The sequence below is a fragment of the Dipodomys spectabilis genome, unplaced genomic scaffold, assembly GCF_019054845.1.
Source record: "Dipodomys spectabilis isolate Male_0828 unplaced genomic scaffold, ASM1905484v1 ptg000373l, whole genome shotgun sequence".
Lineage (NCBI taxonomy): Eukaryota > Metazoa > Chordata > Mammalia > Rodentia > Heteromyidae > Dipodomys > Dipodomys spectabilis.
Window position 1 is genome coordinate 131,526 of NW_024871050.1, and position 22,268 is coordinate 153,793.

The window sequence follows — 22,268 nt, forward strand, 5'->3', positions numbered from 1 at the left end:
AGCTGCTCTTTCCTCCCACTCCTTAGACAAGGATATTTTACTCTTTTTCCCTCTGGGAAGTGGGGAAAACTGAGGTCTTGTAGCACACTTCCCAGCCTGTGTGAGCTGAAGAGAACAAAGGAGAGAGAGATTGTCTTCTATTGGAGCCCAGAGCCATGCCACTGGTCACACAGGACCAGGACAAGGGTGAAGCTGGGTACAAATTTTGCCCTCAGTGCCAACATTAAATGCATGTCAAAAAACTGGATGAAACGCAATGTTTTCAAAAAATCATAATTCAAAATAAGAAATCCACGGTAAACAAAATATCAAACTTTTAAATAAAGACAGGATGTTATCTACCTTTGTTCCTTCACTTGGCCTCATCTTAATCTCAGTCCCGTGGCTGCAGTCCTCCTTTGTGTCAGATTAATTCAGATTGTAGAACTGAGAAGAAATCACACCACTCTGCCCTGACGGCATCCTGGATCTCCCCCAACCCCCAGAATTGTCAAAGGCAGAAATTTTCAGGCCAGTGGAGATGTATAATGTATAGTCTATTCAAGAGTTGCTACACTCCTATATATAGGAGGTGGTTATCTTATTTCAAAAGAAGGAGACCTTTATTAGAAAAAGCAGAAGAGTAAATTTATTTATATGATTCATGCCAGAATGCAATGAGTAGGCTTTCTCTGTCCTGAGGAATTTTGAAACTGTTTAAAGAACATCTTTATACTCTGTGTGTGTGTGTGTGTATTCTGTTTTCAGATTTTCTGAATTAAGAAAATCTGAATAGATAATTTCCTTTTGAAAGATAGAAGTCTAATTTATATCTAGCCTTTCATATTTCACTTTTACCTTTTCCTTTTATTTTTATATGAAAATTCCATTTTGCTTTCTTACTACCTCACAGAATATGAAAACATTTCATCTATCATTTGATTGTAATTCCAGGACAAATGTTTTAAATTACTTTTGAGTTTTTAAATTATCTCTATCATGTGGTATTATGAAATGTGTTCCGTAAGTTTTCAGCTAAACAGAAAATGGGATTTGCTGCTGTAGTAGTGGAAGTTATGCTATTTATTTATTTTAAAAGAAGAAATCTGATATCCAGATTGAAGGTATAAAAGCTAACAGAAATGTATCCATTGCCCCACTCATCTGTGCCTTAATCATATAAAATTATATCTGGCTACTTTGTGTCTTAATAAAGAAGCATGAAAAGCCCCACAAAATCTGCAGAACTATTTTTTCATTCTATTTTGGAAATATTCTTCCCTTTATACAATATAGAATGGAGTCTTCCTTTCTGGTTGCTGATCTCTTTATCATGAAAGACCAGTAGGCCAGATTAAAAGTCAGTATAGTTATTTTTTAAGTTGAAATTGCTTGTTATGCATCCTATGCACTTAGAGCCAGAATCTCTCATGCAGCTAGCTGGGAAGTCTAAAGCACCGGCGCAGTTCACTCCTTGCCTTTTTATGTCTCCTATGTAGGATTCAGTTGTGCTTTTACTATGGAACTCACAATACGGAATGAAAGGAAGTATTTTCTGGGGACTCTCACTAACTTTTCATTACCATTAGTTATATGACAAATGAAAAGTGATTCCCAACATAGACTTTAAACTTTTGCTGAAATTTTGTTTTTAACTTGTAGGACTGCATTAAGATGATTTCTTAACTGAACACCAATCACTCAATATTTACTTAAAAATTCCAACTAGTGGGGGTGGTTGGATGTCAGCTTTCATTGAAAATGATGTCCAGGAGTGGGCAGTCGTGCCTTGCACTTGCAGGCTGTATTATCCTTGTTCAATGTCCTCAGGTATGTACAAATGAATAACAACCCTTATTACCACCCACAAGGTCAGGGTTGGTATATACAGGAATCAGGGACCCTAAACAGAAGCACTAATGGTGTGAGGCGATGTTTGCCGTGGCCTGACCAGATATGTGTTCCAGAGGTAGCCCTCTTTGACAAGGGAACTTTTTAGAGAGAACTAGCTCTCTTGCTCTTGGAATTATTTCCTGTTTGTAGGGAGGAAAACTGAAGGTCCATCATTTTCCTCCTGGTTTGTCTTTTACTATAGAGCTTGGTGTTTCTCTCTCTCCCTCTGTCTCTCTCTCTCTCTCTGTGTCTCTCTCTCTGTCTCTGTCTCTCTCTTTCTCCCCCTCCCTCTCTCCTTACTCCTGTTCCTCCTTATCCTCCTCCTCCTCTTTCTCCTCCATCTCTGTATTATCTTTCTACCCGGTGTTTTGAGATAGGGTCTTTACTGCCAAGGCTGGCGTGAAATTTATTATATAGCCCTCAAATTCAAGGCCCTCCAGCCTCAGCCTCCCAAGTGCAGCATTTCCTGGCTCTGATTTACTTGTCTTAAATATGCCTTTTCATTGGATGTAAATAGAAAATGTCTAATTTCTTAGGAAGAAGTGGAAAAAGACAACATTTTGGTGCTATTGTTTGAAATGTTTCCTCTATTCTACCAGTCATTATTCAACTCTTTTACATTGGAAGTCTAAGCCCATGGGAAATTTTTGTTTGTGGTTTTGTTGTGGTTCATTTGTTTGTTTCCTCCCTTTAGACAGGATCTCACTACATAGCCCAGGCTACCTTGGCACTCACAGTCCACCTGCTTCATAACTGCTGGGATTACAGGCCAATGCCACCACACTTGGCTTGTGGAAAACATTTGAAAATTCCTTGGCTCTCAGAGCAGGACTCTTAAAAGTCATCTGGCAAGCTGGGTGCCAGTAATCCTTGCCTGAAATCCTTGCTACTCACAGGGCTGATATCTAAGAATTCAGGTTCAAAGCCAGCAAGGGAAGGAAAGTACATGAGATTCTTACCTCCAATGAACCACCAGAAAACTGGAAATGGTGCTGTGGCTCAAAGTGGTAGATCACTAGCCTTGAGTGAAAAAGCCTAGGGACAGCTTCCAGGCCCTGAGTTCAAGCCCCACAACTGATGAAAACAAACAAGAAGTCAAGACACTATGTTGAAAACGAATCTTACAACTTTTTTTTGGAGGGGGAGGAGAAGCTGGGGTGGTTGGGAGGGAAGGAATGGTAGGGGAAAACAAAAGAGGGGGTAACAATGCTTGATACCTTACTCATGTAACTGTAACTGTAAAAATAAAAAAAATCTTAAAACAAACAAAAAAAGTCATCTGGCATTTCCTGAAAACCCATAGTTCAATAATGGCCTAGAAGGAGAGGTGGAAGCAGAGCTTCTAGGGATCAGGCTGTGAGGAGAGCAGTGGAACAGTTGAGGTTTCCCCCCCTTTTACTCCTCCACATCCCCTCCTGAACATTAAGATGCTTTTGAGAATAGCTAGACTAGTTCATTAGTTCACTTAGGCTTGAAACTCTTCCCCTCACATACAGAGCTCTCTTCTTGAAGATTAATCTAGGAAGGAAGCTTTGGAAAATCCATATTGCTTTGTAAATTATTGGATGAGCTTAGCAATTGATATGGAGGAAAATACATTTGAATGGATATTTAATATGAACTGGTCCATCAAAGATTTTAATTAGCATTCAAAGAAATGTGGTACAGAAACCAGAAGGATAAAGATCTGGGGAAGGAGGAAGAAGAATTCAAACAGAATGGACAATTATAGTTCAGATATACACAAGGATGAATGTAGCTTAGCTACTCTAACATTAACTGGTTGAAAAGACTGCAGTGAAGCCCTGCCCTTCCAAGAGTCTTGGTCCCTTTTAACATTGGTGTTCCCTGTGGGAGATTTCCAGAGTTTCTGTTTTGTTTAGAGATGGGGTTCATTTTTCTTTTCTGCATTCCTATCCATATTTTTTCAATTTTAGTTCCTATTACTCCACCTGATCTGAGATGGATAATAAATTCTACAGATCAGTCAGGAGCGGTGGTTTCTTCTATTCTAAATTTAACTCTAAATTTAAATTACAAAAATGCAAAAATATGTAATGGCAAATGGATAATAAAATATTTCCTATAAATAAAAAATAAATTATATCAAATATTCATTTGATTTCTACTAATTTTACTCAAAATTCTTATCATTATTAATATTGAGATCTTCCCTCTTCTTTATTAATGGAAGACACAAAGACTCTCCAAACTTTTCTTTAACATTTTGGAAGCAATTATTCAAATTATAAAAGATAAATTAAACTACTTAGATCCATTAAATTGTCTAAAACTTAATGAAACAGGTACAAAATAACAGAAGTTGAGAGAAAAAAATATATTTTTACAATTAATCCCCAAAGCAGTTTCAATTAGTTAAAGACATTGTAATAATCAAAGAAAAACTTAATCTTAAGTATGGACAACCTTAAAACAAACAGTAACAATAACAATAGAATCTGGTCATTAAAATAGAAGTCTCTGTGATAATATAAATTCTGTGCATTGAAAAAGCTATTTTATAGATGTGATTTTTTTTACTAATAGTTGTAATATGAATCAAATATACAGTATTTAATGAATACAATTGTATTGACTTTATCATTTGAAAAAAACGTTTTTCTTAACAGAAAATGAGTTTGTTGTTGTTGCTTTGTGGGGAGAATTTTGCAGTACTGGAGTTTGAACTCCGGACCTGGCAGTTGTTAGGCAGACACTCTATGGCTTAAGCCATTTCTCTAGCCCTTTGCTCTGATTATTTCTGAGATGAAGTCTCACTTTTACCCTGGCCAGACTGGATTATGATCCTCCTATTTATACTTCCTGCTACAGCTGAGATGACAGGCACAAGCCATCCCATCCAGCTTTTTCGGTTAAAATGAACTTTCATGAACTTTTCCCCAGAGTGATCCTCCCTAGAATTACAAAAGTGAGCCACTATGCTGAACATGAAATAAAGTTTAAAAGCTAAATCAGACATGATCTCGTCAGATACTTTATGGGTGTGAAAACCAAACCTTTAAGAAGTTGACTGATTGTCACGTGGCAAATATCTCTGTTCTATTTTAAAACTTAGATGTCTGAAGGATGAAGTCCAAAGCTGTTCCTAGATTGGTTCCTGTTCTACATTTTGAAGAATTTTGTTTCCTTTTCGCAATTTTACTCATCATGCACATTTGCCACACTAGCAGTATATTCTCACTACACACATTTCTATTATTTGCTCTGGCTTTGTATTTTGTCCAAAACGCATTCTCTGAGTTCACCATCTTTGCAATGAACAATCCTTACTCTTTATTCCTGAGTTCCAATCTCTTCATCAGGATTCTTCATATAGTTTCCTTGTTCTGTCTTCCACCTAGAAGTAATGTAATGTGATGATTAGTATAAGACATTACATTGATCACATTGTATCATCGTTAGATTATTCCATAAGCATCTTTTCTCTTGTTATTTAGTGTAAGAATAGAAAAGTCTTACTAGAGCCCAATATTAGAGCTTAGTTCAGAATAGGGAAGAAATTAATCAACTATAATGGATGGATAAAAACATGCATAAGTAATGTGTGATAGGATAGATGAATAAACCTACCTATAAGGAAGTGAACAAACAAGTCAGATTTCTCAACCTTAGCATTATTGATATTCTGGATCAGGATACTTCTTTCACTGTGGACAACGTCTCATGCTTATGTAAAATATTTAGCAGTCTCTCAGACTTCAACCTGCCTAATTCAAGTACCAGCTGCCTCACCCATCCATCCACCCAATTGTGACATTAATAATGTATCCAAACAGTAAAAAACATACCCCTTATACCAAGTATAAAATCACCCTGGGTTGAAACTCTCTGACATACACAGAAAGATGATTGGGTGCAACAATTCAGAGGAAAAGCAGGAATTAAAATTTTGGTCTCTATTTCATCCAGTGATTTTTCCATTATTACTTAGCTTTTCTAAGATTTAAATTCAATTCTTAGTTTTCCCACAAAGTAATATTAAAAACAGATAATAACAAAGCCAAAAAAGGTATAATTTATGACATAAAGTACTCAGAGCAGTGTTAGGAGTAAAGTATGCCTTCCTTTTATACACTTATATAGTTTGCCCTTTGCCTTTAAAAAATACTCAACTGTAGACCAAACTATTAAAGCCTAGATTTTGGCTGAAAATTTGTTCCCAGAAGCGCTAGGGTTTAAATTTTTTCCTAACTGCCACTACATAGCACCATCTTGTGGTTCTTAGAGGAATTCATCAATTTCAGCTTAAAATGTCCTGTTATTTCTCAGAAAACAAGAGAATACAGAGCTATTTTTTTAAATTTGCTTATGGAAATATTCTACTAAATTCTGAATTAGGGCCTTAGTAAAATTTGCCTTTGATTATAGAATATGATCAAGATTTTATTACTTGACTGTGACTACAGTTTCCCCTTTGGCCTTAGGAAAGGCAGATAATCACCTACCTATTGATTACCATCACATCTGCAATTGTGTAAATTACCATTATGTACAGTAGGTAAAGCAATGGCCTGGCAACAAGGAAGGCTATCTAATGCACTATTTGATATTTGAATGCACTTAGAATTAAATTTACTTATGGGTTGGAAGTACTGGAAGAGCAAAGTGTTACAAGATTGGGGAAGACTGTGAGAAAGCTGGTAATGTTTCATTGGAAATACAAGAATTGTTAAAAGCGATAAATTCAGAAATAGGGATGTAGATAATCATGTGAATATTTGTTCATATGCCGTGTTGTCAAACTTCTACAGCTTTTTCGTTAATATTTTTAGTGGAAGAGTATGATTGCAATTATATTTCTCATTTCTTATTCCAGGAAGTTTATTCTAGATGATACCTGGTTGGGGGGGAGGGGGGGGGGAAACCTGTTGATCTAGTATTCAGCCATTTAAAATTGGACCTAAACATGTATTTGATATAGCTTTTTTCCTAAATTTTAAAGGGAAGTACCATGAAAAGGAAATGGAGCATTCTCTTTTTGAAATGTTCTGAATGAAAATACCACAAAATGCCAATAGCAGCAAATGTTAAAGGCAATGTGCAACGCTTGTATGAGATTTCCTGGTATGAGGAAAATATCCAATTAAAGTCTAATTTGAAAGAGAAAATATTTAATGGATTAAAATTCTTGTGTTTTCATCCTGGTATATAATTTGTCTTCTCCATAAGATGAACTTTTCAGAGACTCAAATATAAAGATTCAACTAAGATTTGCCCCTTGATAATCCTTTGTTCATCTTTTCAAATATATCAAGAACTGCTATCAATCCGGATGCCGGTGGCCCATGCCTGTAATCCTAGCTAATCAGGAGGCTGAGATCTGAGGATCACAGTTCAAAGCTGGCCCTGGCAGGAAAGTCCATGAGACTCATCTCCAGTAAACCACTAGAAAGCCGGAAGTGGTGCTGTGGCTCAAGCGGTAGTTTTCTCCTTGATCTGAAGAGTGCAGGGACAGTGCCCAAGCCCAGAGTTCAAGCCCCACGACTGACCAAAAAAACTGCTATCAGCTTGGAACATCTGTGTCTAAGCTCTATTATTCCCTAAGGTAAGGTTCCACTGCTTTAGGAAATGGTTAAAGTTCAAGGGTATCAAAAAGAGAACTTATCCTGCAGGAAATTTAACATAACTGTTTGACCCCAAAGTTAATTTTTTTATGATATAAGACAATGGACTCTTTTACCTACTTATGTGGTTGAAATTAAGAGTTCCAGAATGTGGATCAAGCTGTTAAGACCTAACCACAATAACAATAGTTGTTAATGACATCAAACCCTATTTAACCCACATTGCTTCTTCTACAAAAAGGCAAATAATTGGTTTGGCTTTGAGCAAACCTGGAAATGCCTGTGATTGTCTAAATTCCACCATAGTAGAAGGAATTCAGGCCAGAAATCAGGAAATTATACTTCTACTCCAGTCTGTTTCCAAACTCATAACATGGGCCAAATGACTCTATCCCTCTGTGCCTTAGTACCTTTATCTATAAATTGAGGGGAGTTGAACTAGATGGTTATTAACATCTTTTCCAGGTTAATAAAATAAGATGCTACAAAGCCAAATGTGATGATGATACATTCCTGTCATTGAGGATTGAGGTCAGCCCCAATAAAAGCAAAAGTGTGAGACTGTATCTATAAAACAGAACAAAAGCTAAAGGACCAGGAGAATGGTTCAACAAGTGGAGTGCTTATTAAGCTTGAGTCTCTGAGTTCAAACCCCAAGAATCTCTTCCCTCTACAAAAGGTGATAATTACGTGTCCTCTTGGATAAGAATATAACTCAGTTCCAGTATCCTCATGCTAAAGGTGGCATCAAGGAATGATTTGAGAACTGTGACCCTTCAGAATCCAAGGATTTAACAAGGCCATCTCAGACTTCTCCTCCAGGTGATCAGAGAGAGATATACTTTTTAGAATTTTAAAATTTTTCCTAATAGTGTTTTTCACATATATCAGATTTCATTTTACTTGTAAATATTTTCTTCAAATTTCAGATGTCTAATTCTGCTGTTCTAAAATCAAGGTTCTAATTCTCTGCATCTTTTGTAATATATAGATAGTAACAATTCATACTTGAAGAGTCTCTTCCTGAAGTGGGCCTGTAGAACATTTATTCTTGTCAGTGCTCCAAATAAGACCTGGTCTTTCTACATGGTATATTGTCTTGTTGAATAATCAAATGATTATTATGATGTTATGATTTTTAAAAAATTTCATTTTGACTAACCAAAGGGTTGTATCCCTCCAGGAACTAATTTTAACTATCCTTCTAAACCTAAGGTTTATTCTGTTCTGACAGTGAAGCTATTTCTGGAAAGATCAGGTACATCTGATTATGTTTCCCATTCATTTGTTTTACTGAACTTATTTTCTCCTAGTAAACAATTAGGACCTGGGATCTTCTTTTTAACATTTGGCTGACCATTTATTAGATACACAACCTAATACACAGCCTAATAATTACTTTCAACCATTCAATAATCTCATTTCATTATGCTGTCTTCCATTTTAATAGCTAGTACTTAAAATTTCCAGGTAAACTAAACATATTTTTAGAGTTAAGTGGGTTATCTTGAGCTACCCTGGCCAAACATGGTTTTATAATGTTAGTTATATTCAACAATTAATCAGCACCCAAGAGGGTGAAGCAGAAAGGTTGAAAAAATAACACAAACCAGTGGAATCAAAAGTAGTTGCGTGTGAGGATTAAAATTTCTATGTATGTGTGTGTGTGTGTGTGTGTGTGTGTGTGTGTGTGTTATGCCATCTACTTAGAAGTAATGAGAAAAGGAGCAAGAGTGAGAAAGGATACATTTATACTAATCTGCCACCTACTGAATTTGACACCAACTTTTGTAAAACTGGAATTTTACTCTCTTACATTTAATATATCAAACAAATTGTGTCACAAGTGAATAGTTCTTTAATATCAGAGTCACGATCATGACTTTATCCTATGGAATACTATAATAAGCAGTGTTGGGGTGAGCAATATAATTTATTAGAATTAAACATAATCACAATATCAGATATTTTAATAAAACACTCAGAATATTTTCTGTACTAGATTATCTACCATTTGTACATCTTCATTAATTCCACAATATGAAGTCATGTATGTCATTAACTGATAGCAACTGTTTTTATTGATATTTAATGAAAAGGTTTTATATAATTGTTTTTTCTTTTAAAGTTATCCACATTCATGTTATTTTTATCTTACTTGTAAATTAAGCTCATTTAAATTACTAATCTACATTTAAATTCTATTTGAGATGTTTTTAAAAAGTAGGAATTAGACATATTGTGTGCAAAATATTGAAAAAACATAATCCCTTTAAAAATATCCACCATCTCTCTCCTCCCTTTCCTTTTAATTCAAGCTAGTTTCTTTTGAAGCAGTCTTGCCAATGTTTCTGCAAACTATTTTTGTTTGAAAATTTCAGGGTGGAATAGTTGTTTTAGATGAAGGAAACTGTATTTGCAATTACAGCTTATAAAACGAAGAAAACCATAAATTCCGTTTGGCATAAATTTGAGTCAAGGTCAAAATTAGATTTCCTCTTCCTATAACATTTGAATTAGAAACTCCTCTTTCTGTAAGTAAATAGATGCAGGCAGGGGGCAAGGAGGGTCAGCTGGAAACTACAAAATATACTGCATGAACACTACAGTTAAAATATAATTTTAAGTGAACAGCTCACTTACTTTTGACCTTGTATATTACAGGAAATTGTTTTGGGTCTTAGTACACATATCATTTAATGTATCTTAACTCGATAAAGACATTGGCTTTAAAATTTCCAGATTAACACTATTAAAATGCTGAAGTCATTTATTTTTACATCAAGCTGTGTGACAAATAATAGAAATAACTGCAAAGAAAGGTACTGGGGTCTATTATTCAATCTAATTAATTATTAAGTGCTATGAGAGAATGAAACAAGAACTTCCAGAGAGATATTGACAGCCACTAAATGCTGCAATATTAAATTGTTCTTTTAAAAAAGTTTTCATGACAAACATTCACAAAGCAGTCTTAAAGTTGTCCTTTGAATGGGAGAATAGAGGGTTTGGGCTGGAAAAAATTGCCACCTTTACTTTTTTTTTTTTTGTGGTCGGTTGTGGGGCTTGAGCTCTGGGTTTGGGCGCTGTCCCTCAGCTCTTCAGCTCAAGGCGAGCGCTCTACCACTTGAGCTACAGCGCCACTTCCAGTTTTCTGGTGGTTTATTGGAGATAGGTATCTCGTGGTCTCTCCTGCCCGGGCTGGCTTTGAACCACGATCCTCAGATCTCAGCCTCCTGAGTAGCTAGGATTACAGGCGTGAGCCACCAGCACCCGGCTGCCACCTTTACTTTTATCCACTCCTAATTGAATGCACCACTTTACTTGTGATGATACTATGATGATATTATGATGATACTAAGATTCCATCTCATTTCACACTAGTTACATGGAACATGTTATGCTAATATTTGTGTGTATGAACTCACAAATCACTGAGTTGAAAAAGGCTCCCCAAAGTCCCCCAAACGACACAAATATGAATTATAAGGTAAAATATAAGGGAAAATCATGAAAGAGTTGCTCAGCCAGAATTGAATTTTCTCTATACACCTATTATAAGAAGGGCTAAGATTAGACTACGCATTAGGCAGCATTAAATTTCCATGCTAAGTTCTTAGGAGTGTGTTATTTGTTATGTATTATATATAACTTCAAAGTAGAAAGAGTAGTGTAATCCTATATGCTTCACTTCAACAATTACTAATGTGTAGCCAGTTTCTTTTTCATCTCTATCCCAACCATTTGTTTCTTTCCTCTTCACTCTGCCCTTCAAGTATGTTTTTTTTGGGGGCTTCAGTCGTCGGGCCTGAACTCTGGGCCTGGGTGCTGTCCCTCAGCTCACCAGCTCAAGGCTAGCGCTCTACCACTTGAGCCACAGCACCACTTCCAGCTTTTTTCTTTTTGCTTATGTGGAATCAAACCCAGGACCTCATGCAATGCAAGGCAAGCTCTCTACCACTGAGCCACCTTCCCAGCCCTTCAAGTATGGTTTTTAAAGGAAAGCCCAACTATCATATTCATAAAGAGGAGGTGTTGAAAGGAATGGGTAACTGGCTTTTCCATGTTTGTTGGGGAAAAGGTTAGATTCCCAAGTAAATATCAAAGTGCCATTTGCCCCAGGAATCTCATCCTGCCTCTGTGCTCTCTGGGGCAGTGGAATTACCTTCAGTCTATCCATGACTGTTAATTTGAATCTTGTAACATGACTTAAAAGTTTAATATTCACTTATTTATTCCCTCCCTCATTTGCTATTGTCTAGACATGGAAGGTGGTATGTTAACAAGTTAGACAAGGAACTCTGTCTTCCAACTCATTCACTAGCGTTGTGGCCCAGAGACTTACTGCTTTGAAGATGACCTGTTAGAATGGGGATTGTTGTTCCAGACCCCACCCCTTCTCCTGCTGAGAAAGTCTTTCTCTGCTCCTAAAAAGCCTATACTAGGTAACTACACAAACATGGAAATCAATAATTTTGAAGGCCACACTTCTATAGGAACTAACAAGACTCATGTGTGCTACCTGTCCTAACTTCCCCCAAATTGCACTCTCCATTCTACAGATTACCTAAGGTAGGTCCAAGAAAATGTGAATGATCAATTTTCACCTCAAATTAAAATATTATAAAAATACCCCATGTTGAAAACTTATTACTTTCAGATTACATTTCTAAATTAGATGACAACACGAAGAAAATATGTATAAATATCTGTATAAAACTACTATATAATTTAGTAACTCTCATGTACTATTATCTTAAAATGAATAATGATTATGCAGAATTAGCTCCCTTATATATCAATCTCTAATTTAAAAACTGATGTTTAGAGCTATAAAAAGATATTATTGTTTTTTGGCAACATTGAGTGCCATGTAATTCAAATTCTTTTGGAAGCCATCTGTGGCACTTTGAAATTTTGATGCTTCAAAACTGTCTTTTATCTTGACAGATACTTGTTAGAAATTAATTCAGTACTTAAGTCACACAGTATATACCTGCAATGAAAAGATAGAAGGTAATAGAAAAAAGTCTTAGACAAATCATAAAAGGTTTCTTTCATAGTTGAAATCGAACTGGTTTTAACTCTCTTCATTTCCTCAATAAAAAAAATTAAGTTGTATTCTAATAAACTAGAGTACAAAGCATTTTCTGCCTTTGCTACTTTGAGGATTCAGAATAAAAAAGGTTTCTAATTTTAAGATTCAAAAGATCTACTAGCTGGATGAATTATATTTTAAAATTCCCATTAATTTATTTTCAAATGAGGAAAACCCACAACTCAGAGAAACTGATAATTATGGAGAAAAAGGCCTTGATTTGTAATTGTACCCAAATATGTAAGCCTACATTTTGTAAGCGCTGTAAAGATTATATTCTCTTCAAAAGATTTGCAAATTCTCATAGGCACATAACTCAGAGAATGAGAAGATTGTAATTTGAAAAATTACAGATCTCATTGTTTTTTGATGTGTGAAACCTACAAACAAATATCAGGAGATTGTATTGCAAAACTGAAAATCTCTTGTTTAGTTTTATAAAGGATAGTGTCCTATGTGGCTTACAACCCTGATTTAAAAGAAAAATGCAGAGTAATGCAAAAGACACTCTAATCACTGCATCTAATTACAAAGAAGAATAACTCAGTAAAAAATTTTAAGTATTCTTGGGCAGGCATGTGGTCTAGTGGTCAGAGCATGGGATTGCAGCTCTATTTCTATTTCTGTTTTAAACACTACTTGAAGATTTCTCCATGACTTTAAGCATGACATTAACTTTAGTTTTAAATAAGGATCCATGATCTGTTCTTAATAATTAAAAAGCAGTTTTGTGATTCTAACTTTGTAAATCTAATACCCCCTTCATTTTTTAAAAAATAAGTTTTTTATTGTGAAAATACTGTACGGAGGGGTTACAACCACATGAGCAAGGTAATGAGTACATTTCTTATCAAGCATTGTTGCCTCCTCCTTTGTTTTTCCCCTACCATCCCTTCCCTCCCACCTCCACAACTACATTCCACACCCCTTGCCTAAATTATAAAATTTGTTTCTTGACATAGCACCTTGTATATTTCATTGTTGCAGTGGGTCAACCTGTATCCCTATTTAAAAAATTTGTTTTTTCCCTTCCCCTCCCTAAATTATACCAACATCAAACACTGTGAAAACAGGGTTAATACCATGGGGGAGGGACATACAAAGCAAAAAAAAATCACGTAATACCTTAAAAATATGTTAGAAACAATAGCAAAAAAGAGCATCCTTATCTTAGGTCTCATATCGCTTAACATCATCTTATCTGACCTTTTTTGCTTGTCTCAGGCATATATTAGTTATTGTAAATAAGGGAAACCATGGGATCTATGTTTCTTTGTGCCTGGCTTACTTCACTTACTTCACATTTTTTCCAAGTCTCTCCATTTCCTAACAAATGGGGCAATGCCATTCTTTCTGATGGAGGCATAGAATTCCATTGTGTATATATACCACATTTTCTTAATCCATTCATCTACTGAGGGGCATCTGGGTTGGTTCCATATCTTGGCTATGGTAAATAATGCTGCAATAAATATAGTTGTGCTGGTAGCTTTAGTGTGGTCTTGTTTGTGATCATTTGGGTAAATGCCCAAAGGTGGGATTGCTGGGTCATGGGGAAGCTCTATGTGGAGTCTTTTGAGGAACCTCCACACTATTTTCCAAAGTGGTTGAACAAGTTTACACTCCCACCCACAATGCAGTAGGGTTCCCTTCTGTCCACATCCCCTCCAGCATCTGTTGTTTATTAGAGTTCTTGATTATTGCTATTCTAACTAGGGTGAGGTGGTATCTCAATATTTCTTTCATCGCTAGAGAGGTTGAGCTTTTCTTCATGTGTCTATTGGCCATTCTTATTTCCTCTTCAAATAAGTTTCTCTTTGTCTTTAGCCCACTTATTTATTGGGCAGTTGTTTCTTTGAGGATTTGTTGTTGGGGGATTTAATTTTTTGAGTTCCAGGTATATTTTAGATATGAGACCTTTGTTCATTCTGTGGCTAGTGATCTTCCAATCCATGGGCTTTCTATTGATCTTGCTAGCTATCTCCTTTGCCATGCAAAAGCTCTGCAACTTCATGCAACCTCATGCAACTTCATGTCCAACCTTTCTTTGATTTGTTGTGTTTTTGGGTTTCTATTAAGAAAAATTTGGCCTGTGTCTAGGAGACCTAGGGTTTCTCCTATTCCATCCTGTAATGTTTTCAGGGTATCTGCTTTGACTCTGAGGTCTTTGATCCATTTGGAGTTGATTCTGGTGCTTTAGTTTTCTACAAGTGATTAACCAATTTTGCCAGCACCATTTGCTGAAGAGGTTATCTTTCTTCCATTCTATTTTTGTAGCTCCCTTATTGAAGATTAGGTGGCTATAGGTCTGTGGGTTCATTTCTGGGTTTTCAATTCTATTCCATTGGTCCTGAGGTCTGTTCTTGTGCCAGTACCAAGCTGTTTTGATTACAATGGCTTTATAGTTGAGTTTGAAATTTGGATAATACCCCCTTTCTTGCTTTCTTGACTCCTTGTTATTAAAGAACATCTTGGCAAGGATATTTGAGCATTAAAACAAAACTAGTATATATTCTTTATACATAGTAAGCAGTTTCACTGTGACATTATCATATCATGTATATCACTATTTCTGTATCATGCATGTCATGTACTTTGCTCATATTCCCTCATTACTCCCCCTACCAATTCCTTCCTTCTCCTTTTTCCTTCCACCTTCCTAGGAGTCTGTTTTAAGAACAATCAGTTCCAGTCATTTACCAGTAGTAGCTTTGCTATGCCCATGTGTTATTTCAAAGCCAATCCAGAGCATTATTTAACAGTCAACTCACTGGTAGGATGACTAATTTCGATAACTTTCCTCTAAATTGCTCTTTTGCTTCTGAGGAAATGACAGTTCTCAATGGAGCCAAAAACCCCTTTCTTCATACTAATTGTTACTGTCACTCTACGGAACTTGTACACCCCAGTGATGTGCCTGCTTTGCGTTTTGTTTATGCGTATGCAGTGTTTTTCAAGTGTTCCTCCAAGTGTAATAAGTACAGACAAATTACCATGTAAGTTTCTTTAAACTACTGCTAGATTTCCAGGGAAGAATCTAGGTAAGTGATTCAAATTCTAACATACATCTATAAATCAATTACCATGGTAATTTTCACTGGGAATTGTTAACATTTGAATTCAAGGAATGTAACCTAATTTACAGGCTGCTTTTCTTTTTCTCTTTTCCTTCCTTCTTTTTCTCCTTTTTCTTTCTTAATTCCTTCCTTTCTCTTTCCCTTTTCTCTTTCTTCCTTTCCCTTTCTTTCTCACACTTTCTCCTTCCTTCCCTGTCCTTTCCTTCCTTTTCTCCCTTTCTTTGAAACGTCTGTTCATTTCTTCTTTCTTCTTCCTCATTTGACTGCATACTTTCAAAAGTATCAGTATCACTACTGTAGCTCTGAGTGACAACATTCTTGTTTGTGTTTAGTCTTCGTTTAGTGTGCTTTATTGTTGGGAGAGTTCATCCAGTTCTAATTTGCTAAAATATGCAGTATGCAAATTAGAAACGAGAAATCAGGACAGTGTGGGCTATTGAAATAACACGTAATGGATTGTGCAAATCTGGCCCAAATCTAAACCTTAGCAAGAACACTAGGTGCCTATTCTATTGCATACTTTCCATGTAAAAAGTGAACTTTTAAAACAGTCATTTATCTAGATAATGCTGCAAGAAGAAAATGGAGACCATTCTAAAGGAGAGTAAAACAATTTAAGAAAAGGTCTTGCTTTATGTTTCTCTAATCAGAACTGCAGTGTAAGAATGCCTTGCTAAAGTACTTAAAGCACTATCCAATGCTTGAAGCCTCAGATGAGGAATCACTGAGTTAAAGGATCAGATCCCAAAGGGGTTAGTTTGGTCTTGTGGCTTTATGTGGGAAGAAAATTAGTATTGAGCTTTCACTAAATTTGTCCTCTAGGGAAGATATTAAAATGAAATTATTGTGTGGCTCAAACAGCTTCAGAGAGTGCTTTGGATTCTCTGGGGGGCAGGGGTGGGGGAAAGAGGTTATGTTAAATAAAAAAGAAATACAACTTATTAAGTTTGTAAAACTAAAAATAAATTCATTTATTGAAACCCGAGCAAATATAGGTAGAATCTATTCTAAATGTAGAAATTTAGTACTGTATTTACTTCATTGAAGTTCATTTTTTAGTTTTCTGATTGGGCTGTTCATTCAAAGTATTGACAAGAAAGAAAATAATCCCTTACAATTTGTTATTCTTCGTTATAAATAACACTCCTTAAAAAAAAAATCTTTTTGGTTCTTTCTGTTCTCTATGGCTTCCCAAACACAGCTTCCTTTTACTTCCTCACTACCTTGAAATAGAATGCAAATTAAAATCAACAAGAACACCACCTACAACTGTGATACTCTACTTCTGAGGGAGAAAATATTTAAAATGTGGGAATAAATTCTGCTCTAACATAACTAAGTGTAATGGGGCAACTTTTAAAAGTATATATAAAAAGTATATAAACTGCCATTCTATGATGAGTTTCATTCATACCTAAATTTCCTTTAAATTCATATTTCCTTTAATTAGCTCCAGTTGTATCCCATATAACACAAGTTCTTCATTCTAATCTTAAATCTGATAGAGTACTTTATGACTTAATATACATATGGGACATTTAGCTCAATGCAATGTCAAAAACTGGGTTGGAACTCTGAGAAAGAGTGAGTCATTCTGCTTTCTCTATGTATTACTTGTCCTGGAAAACCTGAATTTTACTTACAACAGAGCTATACTCTTTCTCAACTATTAGCAGAGAATCAGATGGATCTGTACCTTCACCTCTTTTCATTTTCAAGTTGAAATTAATTTAAAAATTTAAATTTGCATAATTATATTAGATTGCTAAGCACAAAATAAACTTTTAATTGTAATGAAGACCCTATAAAAGTGGCAAGATATATCATTATAATACAATATTATTTTTGTTGGATTCCAGACATAAGCTCATGAACTATCATTAATATTTATCTTTAGAGTTTTGTTACAGAAGAAATTACTGTGTAGGATTAGGTTCAGTTGTGAGGAACAGAAAATTTCAAATTACAGGTTTAAGCAGGATAGAAGTGCTTATTGTTGAATCAAATCTAGAAAGCAGCTCAGGATTTCCAGAAAGCATGTTCCTAGTTAAGCTCTTGTTACCATGCTCAATATCCACTGCCAACTCAGGATTGAAAGTAGTTGCTCTAGCTGTTGTATTCGTAGGCCAGGTGGCAGGAAGGAGGGACATACACCACTCAGAGCATATCAATGCAATTTTTGTGATCAGCCTGTGATCCTGACTGTGGAGCAGAATGAGTATATTCATAATTTAATTTTTTCATTATGTTTTATTATATACTTATTACTAGTAGAAGAGTGTTTTCACAAGAAGATAAAATTGTAGCTCTCATAGAGATGTTAAAATGGGCATATGTTAAAGGTTTTGTTTTACTCTTATTATATAAAGAAACTAGGCAGACTGTTACCAGTTCAAAGTAGAATACAGAAGTGGCGCTGTGGCTCAAGTGGTAGAGCGCTCTCCTTGTGCTGAAGAGCGCAGGGCCAGCACCCAAGCCCAGAGTTCAAGCCCCACGATGACCAAACAAACAAACAAACAAAAAAACCCTCCCTCAAAGGAGAATACAAACAGCATAAATTTGTAAGGACTAAAGAAATTTGAGATGAATTGTAAACCAAGATAAGAATATTTTGTTGAAAGGGAGAGAAAGCAAATTAAATTAATATAAGACAGGATACAATTTACATATTTATCAGTTATCAATAATTAACAAAGAGTTGCTAAACAATTCAAACACAATGAAGAACTAGAATCTGATACCTCAGAGTGGTGTGCTACAAAGGATGGTTAGTTTTCCATTAAAACACATTTTCTCTACAATATTCCCTTTTTGGTGAAGAAACATTATTCTGGGTTACAAAATAGGATCAGGGGCTGGGAAGGTGGCTCAGTGGTAGAGCGCTTGCCTTGCATGCATGAGGCCCTGGGTTCGATTCCTCTGCAACCACATAAGCAAAAAGAAAAAAGCCAGAAGGGGCCCTGTGGCTCAAGTGGTAGAGCACTAGCCTTGAGCTGAAGAGCTGAGGGACAGCGCCCAGGCCCAGAGTTCAGGCTCCATGACCGGACCCCCCCAAAAATAAGATTAGTTTAATTATATTTGGCCTGATTATTTACAAAGGTACAACACATCTACTGGTTTCCCATCCAAGCCTTCTTAAATTTGTTTGTTGATAGTTTTCATAAGAAATCTGGGATTAAACTCTTGAGGCTAGAGAAACAAGCACAACAACAACAAAACAAAAACCTTACAAGCAGATTTCTCCTTCAGTACTTTTAAGTTCAGGTGCATTTTTCTACTCTCAAAGTCCTCACAATATCCTAAGATTTCTGAACTTGCCAGAAAGTAACCTTCCTAATCACCTGTAAGGCTGGGAATTCTTTAAGGATAGGGATTCTGCACATCTGGGAATCTCATAGGCCAGGTACTTTTCTCAAAGGGATTTTGTAAGGGTTGACATTATAAAATCAGCATTAGTTTCTTAAAGGTATCTGGTTGTGTAGGATTAAACAAACATCATTCTCAAACATGACATCCTAGCCAAAGCTTTCATTCTATAACTATTGTTTTCAAGTATTCTCATTGCTTCTAATCATTTATTACTTTCAATATGTTCTTATTGAACATTTTCTGAAGTGATATATGCCTGTTTAACTGGAGTGGCCTATTCAAGTTCAAAGAAACACAGGATGAGATCTTTCCTACATTTTTGTCCTATCTTATGTTTCTCTTACCCTTTAGAGATGACTTACCACACAACTCTTAACCCAACTCTCACTCCAATTTAGCCTTTAATATGGAAAACTTTTTTATTTTTGAGACAGTACTGGGGCTTGAACTCAAGAATTCATGTTTCACTTGACCCTTTCCACTCATGGTGGGTGAACTAGCACTTGAGCCATACTTCTTCCAGGTTTTTGCTGGTTAATTGTAGATAAGAGCCTCACAGACTTTTCTGACTGGGCTAGCTTTGAACTGTGATCCTTACTTCTCAGCCTCCCGAATAGGTGTTCACTGGTGCCCAGCATGTAAACTTGCTTATACTCTCAAATAGAAAAATGAAAGGGTTCAGGGGATCCGCCCCCCCTGCAAATATACTATTATGCATCACAATTATTTGAGTTGAAGGCAGCTTAAGAATAACAGAACCAAGATAAGCTTTGTACTTTCCTCATGTCTACCTGGACCAGAACAAAATTCACCTTGTGGACCTTCACAAGAAAATGGATAAAAGTTTCTTCCTTTCGTACACTATACTTCCATGAAAATAAGAATATCAAGTAAGTTTCTGAATTTCACAGGGATGACATGAAGAGAATATCACGTAAAGTTTAGTTTCAATTTACAAAAGTATACAGTGCTTTCAGAGGTTATAACTATCTTGTGTATCTGGAAAATAGAACATTAAAACAACATGAACAACATTTCAGACAAAATCTATAATCATCCCTCATCAGTTCAATATACCTATAAATAGCTCTTGCTCCACGTCATCTTGGGTTAGTAGTTTCACAAACCCATCTAATTCTAAGACAGTCCTTATTGAATATAAGCACACTGCCTGTAACTGACTGAGCTTTCAGAAAAAAATTTAATCCAGTCCAACAAACAAGCAAGAGGACTATAGGGGGAAAATGACTTAAAACTCTGATAATTTTAAAAAATGAAAAATCTCATGTAAGTTCATTACAAGAAAAATGTAACAGAAATTCATGTCTGTTGTATGGAAAATCAATAGTCAAGCCAAAAGTTTACAAGAATAAACATGGTATTTTCATAGTAAAAAAGATGAACATAAATCATTACAGATAAAAAATCATTAGAGATTAAAAATCTTGATATAAAACAATTTTGAGACATAGTATATCATGAATGTCAAGAGTATGTTAATAATATGTCATGAGGATATAAGAATATCAAGTGAAAAGACTTGATAAATCTAATGCTGATCCCAAACATCTGTGTAATAATAAAAATCTATGGGAAAGTGATGTGAATACCTATTGAAAAACTAGTAGGCTAGAAGGTACTAGATTCAAATTAAAGAGGTACCTTGGTTAAAAATTTAAAATAATTGAAATTATTCATATTTATAAGATGATTTCTTTGTTGCTTTGTATGTCCCTCCCCAATGGTATAACCTCTGTTTCCACTGTATTTGATGTTGGTATAATTTGGGGAGGGGAAGGGAAAAAACAAATTGTTTAAAATAAGGATACAGGTGGACCCATTGCAACAATGAGATGTACAAGTCATTATGTGAAAAATGAACTTTACAACTTTGGGGGTGGGGTGGGGAAATGGGGGGGGGGGTGGAGAAGGAACGGGGAAGGGCAAGGAGAGATGGGAAGGAGAAACAAAGGAGGAAGAAACAATGCTTGATAAGAAATATACTCATTACCTTGCTCCTGTAATTGTAACCCTCTGTACAGTACTTTCATAATAAAAATGGGGAAAAAAGAAATTATTACTGATGGCCCATACTATCTAATTAAAATACCAGGCAGTATGATGAGTCCAACTGATAGAAACATCATGAACATGATGACATTGAAAACTTTCTAGAAACATAATTTATGAAGTATTTATACTAATGTCATTTTATTCATACAAATTTTATTTAAGGAAAGACTAAGTGAATTGTAGGCTTCACTTAGACTAAGACTATAATTCTTCTGCTTTGAAAACGTTTTGCTAGTGATTTCTAGCCTCTTTTTACAAGGCAGATTTAAAAAAATCTATGCATTTTTTCCAGGATTCTTATAGAAAATTTCTAACATAGTTTCAGGTATAAAAGAAGAAGGTTTGGCTTGTTTCATTTCATTTATCATTTGATTTTTGAAATCTAAAAATTAAAAATAGAAGACTTTTTAACATTTAAGAATCAAATCATAAGTGCTTGAGAGATAATACTTCTGTCTTCACTTTTAAAGATGTAAAACATATAAAAGATAAACAGTAACATGACTGCAAAGATTCCTCTTTCCTAACAAGCCTTTGTTTTTTATATAATTCAGAACACAGTAAACATAAAACAAGCTTTACAAGAGCCAAGGAAACCAAAAACTAACTCCTTTAGGAGAAAAATAGTTTTTTCCTTGACGAACAGAAGTAAAAAGTTGTATTTCTTTGAAACTATTGTTCCAAAGTAGGGTCTCATCTAACTATGCTAATGTTAATTTTTACCCAATGTAAATTCTATTTCACAGAGAAAAATGGGAGATATGAGACTAGGGGATTAAAGGTTGAGGAAGTTGACCACTGTGAATGATATTTACTAGAACCTTAACAGTCTTACAAAGCTCATGAATACACAAAATAGAACTTTCTACAGCCATACCTTAATATGACTTTTCAAGGAAGCAAAAATGGCCATGTTAACAGACCCCAAGGTATTGTCTTCTCATAGCATATAAAAATAAGAAGCAAAAACATAATCTTAAAAATGTGTCTACTAATCAGTATTTCAGTATTCAAACTTAGAAATGATTTGAACATCCAATATCAGTTGAAATTTTTAATTATTTGTAGATGTTTGAAATAACCTCCAAGTTGTATAAAATAAAACATAATTACTGCTGAAATACAATTTTATCATAGTAAGCAATTTAATTAAGTATAAATTTACATGTATTAAAACCTTAAACATTAACAAGT